Source organism: Magnolia sinica, chromosome 1, assembly GCF_029962835.1.
Source record: "Magnolia sinica isolate HGM2019 chromosome 1, MsV1, whole genome shotgun sequence".
NCBI classification, from domain to species: domain Eukaryota; kingdom Viridiplantae; phylum Streptophyta; class Magnoliopsida; order Magnoliales; family Magnoliaceae; genus Magnolia; species Magnolia sinica.
Genome location: NC_080573.1, coordinates 67,708,059 through 67,716,763, shown reverse-complemented (window position 1 = coordinate 67,716,763; position 8,705 = coordinate 67,708,059). Strand labels below are relative to the sequence as shown.

General features: G+C 36.7%; 1 long non-coding RNA gene across 1 annotated transcript; it reads left to right on the top strand.

Annotated features, from left to right (window-relative positions):
- Positions 1-3,914: 3,914 nt before the first annotated feature.
- Positions 3,915-7,945, top strand: LOC131247137 (uncharacterized). Its single transcript, XR_009171552.1, has 3 exons — positions 3,915-4,779; positions 4,906-4,990; positions 7,620-7,945. It is a non-coding gene; the product is annotated as an uncharacterized LOC131247137 (long non-coding RNA).
- The last annotated feature ends 760 nt before the right edge of the window (positions 7,946-8,705 follow it).

Below are 8,705 nucleotides of genomic sequence, written 5' to 3'. Positions count from 1 at the left end.
CCGATTCTGACCAAAAAAGATATGTCGCAAGCTATTAGCGGAGTGATCTTGAAATGGCCAAGCTATATGTCCTAGAGGGGGGGTGAATAGGACTATGCCAAATTAAAAATAAATACAACGGAATATGAAACAAGGAATAGATAACACTATACACCAATCACAGTATAGGAATGGAAAGCAACCTAAAATAGAGAAATATAAATGAAAATTATTCTGAGGACAACCTTACACCAAAAACCAAAGTTTATGGTAGGACAACCTTATTTCTAGAACAAATAGAGAAACTGAAGCTCAACGTAATAATAAAGAGATAGCAAAAATATAATGCTGAAATATAAATCTAAATTATTACAACATTCCCCACTGTGCTTGAAATGAAATGATTACAACATTCACATTCACACATATATTCCACAATCCTGAATGATAAAAGATAGGAAATATAAATCACACATCCACAACAGAAAGAATTATAGTGGTTCGCCTGTGTGTTCACCAACTGTTAAACAATAGCCACACAGAATGCTACTCCACTCCTAATATCCTCACACAGGGGATATTAGCGTTCACTATCAAATAGGTTTTCACAGGTTCACCCAAAACCTTCACAATTGTGTCTTTTTCAAAGGGCTTACACAATTCAAAAACCCTCACTTCTGAGTTTTCTGGCTCTTCTCAGATAACCAACAACTTTGAGATTTTTCTGGCTTAACCTCAAATAAAACCAAACAATGTAAATTACACAAATTGTAAAATACCTGATTTTCTCCTTCGTTGTAGCAGCCCAGAAGAACCAAGTCGGAGTAGAGATTTGAATGTCAAAATTCAATGTCCAATACTCACTTTATAATGGTTCTAGGTTCTAATAGATTTAAAATTAAAACAAAAGGGCTAGCTCTAATTGATTTTGATTCCAGAAAAAGGAAAATAACAATTCCACTTTTCAGATTAGATTGGAATGCAAGAAACAAAATCAATTAACAAAGCTAAAGAAAGAGAATATTAAATATGCACACTTAGCTTAAATGGTGCACCGACTTATCTCTCAGAAGATCGAATTAAATTAACTTAATTGAATTTTCAATTTAATTAATTCTGAGATCGTGCACTATTTATAGGTGAGCAAATCATGTTTTCGACTGGTCTAAGGACCTCTATGATTGGTCGTAGAACCAATAAATATTTGAAAAATTCAGGCGCGATAAGATTTGACAGTTTTACGACTGGTCGTAGGTGGTCTACGACTGGTCGTGGGTCTCCTACGACTGGTCGTAGGCTCACATGACTAGTCGAAGCAAGTCGAATTTGAGCGCTGCATATTGAGTCGTAGCTCTACAACAGGTCGAAGATGCAGTCGACACTGTACCTACGACTGGTCGAAGAGTCCCCAGGACTAGTCGAAGCCTCACAAATTTTTTTTAATTTTTGTAACAAACTTACGACTCATCCATGAATTTCTTAGGCAGGTCGAAGCAGTGCTAGGACTAGTCGAACAAAGTCTAGGACTTCTTAGAACATACCAAACTCACTTATATAAAACATATGAATTATGTAACCAAAATGACCTACTCTAAAGGTCAACCTAAGGTTACTCATATCTCAATGGTGAAGTAAGGACATTGAAACTTTAGAGACGAGTGACCTTTGAAAGTAGTGAAGCTTGAAGTCTTGATGGAGCTCAAATTTGAAAGCTTCTTGAGATCTTGCGGTAGAACTTGAAAGCATCTTGAGATTCTTGACTTGTGAACAATGCTTGTTAAACTAAGTTGATCTTGAGTAGAGCATTATTTTTCACAGATGCAAGCTTCATAACGGTGTCTTTGGCACCACAAATTTGACAACACAAAGGGCTATAAATTATGGCACTTACAATCTCCCCCTTTGTCAAATTAGTGACAAAACACACTTTCAAGATATGTTACATAACACAGAATATCTGATTAAAGAATCATGCACTAGTTACAATTAACCAGCATCCTGCAGACTTGTAAATCAATATTCAATTCACTTCTGCACACTTCTGCTCACACCTCTGCACATACTCCCCCTGAGTAACATACTCATAAAACACCATATAATCTAATGCTACTACCTCCTCATGACAACATCCATATCGATATACATATCCATATACAATCCATAAAATATCCATATTCCCCCCTTTTGTCACAATTGGACAAAGGAAGCACAGAACAGATGGCTGAGGAGAAATAATCAATGAGAAATATGAGAGGTAACTAGTCAAGATATGAGAACATAGCATAAGCAACACACATAATTCATAGACTAAGCTAAGTTAAAAAGAGTAACAAACTCAAAACAAGTCAGGAGTAATAAAGTTATTACAAACCAGTAAACTTAAAAATACTAATCTGACCCAAATGAAGGAGCAGGAATGGAAGGATCAAGTTGATGCATGCCTTTGTTCAAGCGCCTAAGATATTTGCGCATATATTTGAACTCTAAATCATGGGCAACAGACATGTTTTCCATCTTAACATTTAGATTTTCAACTTTATCTTCCAATGCACTCAGATGTGCATCAAATGAAGAAGGCTCATAATCTAGATTATTTGTAGAATCAGACTCAAGTTCTTCAAAAATATCATCCATGTTAATATCATCAGGAGGAAGATCACCAGCTTCTTCCTCATGTACAGCTTCAGCACCGCCAACACCATCACCTTGGCCAGGAAGGTAATCCAATTTCATCTTATTGATATTGGAATTTTTAAATATCAGATGATGGATAGGGGCTTCTCCAACCGGCATGTCGACTGACATATGTGTAGCCAACACAGTCATCAAATATCCAAAAGGAATGTCACTATGACCAAGATGGAGACGAAACTGAATGATGAAATGACAAATCAAGGATGGTAAACAAATGTTAACACCTCTAACAATAGAATGAAGAATACGAACCATGAAGGACGTTAATTCAGATTTGTTACCCGACCGAGGATACAAGTTAGACATAAAGATTTTGTGAAGAATTCTGTATTTGGGTAACAAATACCTTGAAGGAAGCGCATTCCCTTTATGCATCCATTGTACATCCAAATTGTATAAGTCATTAGTTAGTATACGTTTTTCAGCAACAGAGGGTTTATCATATAAAGTATGGATAGGAATACCCTCATCATTCACTAGAATATCCATAAGGGCTGAAATCAAATGTCGATCAACTTCAAATGACCCTTTTCTTGTGGAGATAGAAAAAGTTAAATTTTCCAGTGAAAAAGCACATATGCATGCAAACATGGATTGGGCAATGGACCGGTATGCTGGCCCACCCCAAAGCAATAAGTTATTCCAACCTACAGATTGGAGCATAGAAAAAATATCAAATGGAGCAACATGATTAATATCTATTGGATGTTCAACAATAACATTACGTAATCTTATGTCCCGAACATAAGATGGATCGTCCTTAGGAGCCCTAAGATGATGCTTAGTGATAGGGGCTAATCTGGAAGAAGAAGACGGACCACGAGATGTTGATTTTATTCCTCTAGAAGCCATATGCAACAATGATTTCAAGAATATGAAGAGTTATAATGGATTGAGAAATGGATTTTCTTAAATCAGATTTTTCAAAAGAAAATCCCCAAATCTCAACTAAATTCAAAATAGACAACTTCAAAAGAGAAATAGAAGCAATCTAGACACAAATCTACAAGCAAAATTCAAATGGAGCACTAACCTTGAAGATTTTGGAATATGGGTTCGACTAGTCGTGTGTCGCCTTGTTGGAGAGAGAAGTTGAAATGAAGAAGAAAGTGATTTCTCCCAAATTTTAAGTGACTCCACACGATTCATGACTGGTCGTGGGTATACATGACCGGTCGTAGCATGACTGGTCATAGATACTCACGACTGGTCGAGTACAGGCCAAAAAAATACACGTAAATCTCTCACACATTTGATTTTCATTGGATTTTGGTACATGACAGGCAATTCAAATAAGTTGAACTTGATCCATGGTGCAGGGATCTTGATGGAAACTCTCTATCTCGAAGAGTCCCTGTGAAACTCAAGAGGACGGCCTCTCCATAGAGCTAGCTTCAAGCAAGTTGTCATTTATAAGAATGATTACTAACTTATGAGGCCATATTTATCTTTCCTTTCAATTAGTGAAAATATAATGCCTGAGGTAGTCCATGACAATTGACAACTACTATTCAAGAGTTAGACTAGTGTTATTAGTTTGGCATCACTTTCAAAATGGTGGTGACTCATCCATTGGGCATGTGGCATCCATGTAAGTCCATAATGACTAAGTCATGATGCCATTGTGGACGGACCATAGAGGCTGAAAGTCACACTGATCAGAAGATCATAACCATCCAATGATCAATGGCTCAAGTGAGTTGTTCAAACGATGATGGTTAAGATTATCAAATACGCTTATTCTCAGCCTTATACTCCATTCATGATCATGGTGGGTTGTGACAGTTTGACGACTGGGTTTCAGTAGCATATTTTTTGTGTGTACACTGGATGTGAGTCAGCATCATTTTGATAATGATGAACTATTGATGTAGTGTAGCCTAATTTTTAATAGCTTATGTTGTGTATTATTAAAATCACTGTTTAACATGTATAGTTTTACCAGCAATGCAAGCCTTTGTGGTATACCGGGGCTACCTACGTGTGGGCCTCACCTCTCCACTGGCTCTAAGGTTGGCATTTCGTTGGGGGCATTTATAGCACTTGCACTTATTTTATGCTGGTGGAAAAGACGACAGAATATTCTTCGAGCTCAGAAGCTTGCTGGTATGTCATGCATGTGCATATGGATGTGTCCATGAATGGAGTTTTTTTTTTCCTTTTAAAATCTTTATATGTAAATCTATGCCCATATGCATTGTCGAAGTAACTAAAAAACTTACTCATTCTCAGATTGCATTGTGGAATATGCATCCATTATTCAAAGAAAGGGCGACATTCCAAGCACTCACACTTTCTCTCCTTGCTAGCTAAATTGGTGAGTTTTTCATACTAAATGATTCATTGATGAAGTGGTCTGGCCATTTGGACAGGCCCATGTTTATATATTATCTCGAAATTGATGAAGCAAATCCGGATGTGCGTTGGAGCTATCCGGATGTTGAGCGAGGGTCCCTGGAAGGTGGGAACCATTGTTATGACCATGATGAAGCTGTACATTTCCTATGGACAACAATATGGTTGGCCTGACCATTTGGATAGGCCCGTGTTTATGTATTATCTCGAAATTGATGAAGCAGATCCAGATATGCGTCGGAGCTATCTGGATGTTGAGCGGGGGTCCCTGGTAGGTGAAAACCGTTGTTATGACCATGATGAAATTGTCCATTTCCTATGGATAGCATTGGAGGGGCCTGACCATTTGGACAGGCCGTGTTTATATCGGTATTTGTAGGGACCACACCCTTAACCTAAACCACACCCTAAACCTATAACCTAAACCTAAACCTTAACCTATAACCTATAACCTATAACCTAAACCTAAACCTATAACCTATAACCTATAACCTAAACCTAACCTAAACCTAAACCTAAACCTAAACCTAAACCTATAACCTAAAACCTAAACCTAAACCTAAAACCTAAATGTATTCTCAAATCCCTAAACCTAAACCTACACCTAATCCTAATCTCAACTACTTAACCTAAACCTAAACTTGAAAACCCAAACCTAAACCTGATCCCGAACCCGAACCCAAACCCGAACCCGATTTCCTAAACCTAAACCTTAACCTATTCTCAATTCCCTAAAGCTATAACCTATAACCTATAACCTAAGCCTAAACCTAATAAACCTATAACCTAAACCTAACCTAAATCTAAAACCTAAACCTAAACCAAAACCTATAACCTTAACCTAAACCAAAACCTATAACCTAAACCTATAAACTAAAACCTAAACCTAAACCTAAAACCTAAATGTATTCTCAAATCCCTAAACCTAAACCTACACCTAATCCTAATCTCAACTCCCTAACCTAAACCTAAACCTAAACTTGAAAACCTAAACCTAAACCCGATCTCGAACCCGAACCTGATTTCCTAAACCTAAACCTAAACCTTAACCTATTCTCAATTCCTTAAAGCTATAACCTATAACATATAACCTAAAACTATAACCTAAACCTAAACCTTAACCTAAACCTAACCCTATATAACCTTAACCTAAACCAAAACCTATAAACTAAACCTTAACCTATAACCTATAACCTAAACTTATAACCGATAACCTAACCTTAACCTAAACCTAAACCTAAACCTAAACCTAAAACCTAAACCTAAACCTAAACCTAAAACCTAAATGTATTCTCAAATCCCTAAACCTAAACCTATACCTAATCCTAATCTCAACTCCCTAACCTAAACCTAAACCTAAACTTGAAAACCTAAACCTAAACTTGATCCTGAACCCGAACCTGATTTCCTAAACCTAAACCTTAACCTATTCCCAATTCCCTAAAGCTATAACCTATAACCTATAACCTACACCTAAACCTAACCTAAACCTAAAACCTAAACCTAAACCTAAAACCTAAATGTATTCTCAAATCCTTAAACCTAAACCTACACCTAATCCTAATCTCAACTCCTTAACCTAAACCTAAACTTGAAAACCCAAACTAAACCTGATCACAAACCCGAACACGATTTCCTAAACCTAAACCTTAACCAATTCTCAATTCCCTAAAGCTTTAACCTATAACCTATAACCTAAACCTTAACCTAAACCTATAACCTAAACCTAAACCTAAACCTATAACCTTAACCTAAACCAAAACCTATAACCTAAACCTTAACCTATAACCTATAAACTATAACCTAAACTTATAACCTATAACCTAACCTTAACCTAAACTTATAACCTAAACCTAAACCTATAACCTAAACCTAAAACCTAAATGTATTCTCAAATCCCTAAACCTAAACCTAAACCTACACCTAATCCTAATCTGAACTCCCTAACCTAAACCTAAACCTACACCTAATTATAATCTCAACTCCCTAACCTAAACCTAAACCTAAACGTGAAAACCCAAACCAGAATGAGTTTTTCAACATATCATATATTATTTTAGGTAAGAGAAGCTACTTTAGCAAACAAACCCCACTAAGCCGGGTTGCCCATGCTAAATTTATGAGATTTTATCTGATGAATTGTCAAAAGTCTATTTTATTTTCATTTTTACTAAAATGGTAAGTTTTAGATCGCATATAACTTTTGATCCTTCTGAGTTGTAAGAGACGTGCCAACATGAAAAGGGCTTCGAAAAATTAGGAGAATAATGTGGTTAGGCCAAATTGGGCTGTTACTACTTTTGGAAGAAAACCATGAAGTCTAGTAGGAATGGATATCGTCTGTAAATAGTAGGTTTACTTTTTATAGTAAGTCACATATTTTAGTGTGTTTGAGTTGAAGTTTTGAGTTTAAAAGTCCATCCTAGGTTTGAACACATTATTCATGTTGGATTTTGCCATAGTTTAGAAGATTTGTAGGTACATTTTTTATTTCTTCATATAAAAGTGTTTTTTTTTTTTGTCTTTCTTCCTTTTGAGATATGCACAAAGGCATGCTTATTTGATTGTGTCTACAATGCTGTTTTATACAGGTTGACAAGCTAAAGAAGTCAGTGGAGGATGAAATTCATTTTCTCAAGGGAAAGGTTTCAGAACTTGAAAGTGATCTTGTGTCGAAGTCCACAGAAGTTACATCTGCAGTTTCAAGGAAAGAAGAAGCTCTATCTTCTGCATTTGTTGAAATTGACCGTCTGAAGGAAGAAAATTCTATAAAAACATGAGCATTATTGAATGCATATGGAAGGTGTTTACTGTGTTGGAGTGTATTTGTTTCTTGCACATGAGGGCACGCCTTAGTTATAATTCTTATTATTGGTTGAGCAAAGTGAAGTATTGTTTATTTAGAAATGTGAATGTAGGATGCATTGTATGATTTGATTGCTATTTGTAATAAATGTATCTTTTTTTTTTTATTGCATTTTATGTACTATTTCTATCAGCATTAAGCTTAGATGAGTTATCAATCAAGCAGGTTCTTGCAATGGAAATAGGTCGTATTATTATAATTTTTTTTAAAAATAGCTACGAATATAATCCGTAACTATAGCTACGGCTTTTGTCCGTAGCTATCGGTATCTATTGCTACGGACTAACGGTATGTATTGCTACGGATATAATCCATAGCTATTGCTATCTATTGCTACGGATATAATCCGTAGCTATTGGTATATATTGATACGGATATAATCCGTAACTATACCTTTAGCTACCCCACCAATAGCGACAGACGTGCTACGAATTATATCTGTAGCAAAAGGGTTTTTGCTACGATTTTTGGCCGTAGCCTTTGCCCGTTTTTCTTGTAGTGTCGATTGGGAGGGGGTGTGGCCTTACCCGCCCGAGCGTAGGGGCCAATACTAGGCTGAGTTTGACCAGCTCGTGAATGAGTCCGCTATCGACGTGCCAGATAGGATTGACAGACTATTGGCCAGGCAGATAGTGAGGTTTCTTACGCTCACTTGGACTGTGCAGCTGGGAGAGCGGCAGTGCTATTTGGAGTGTACTAAACCCTGGTGATGATCTCAGAGATGAACCGTACTGATATATGGACTTAGTGAGTAGGAGTTGCATATTCATTCATTCATTCATCATTCACTATCCACTCGGGCTGGTGGTGC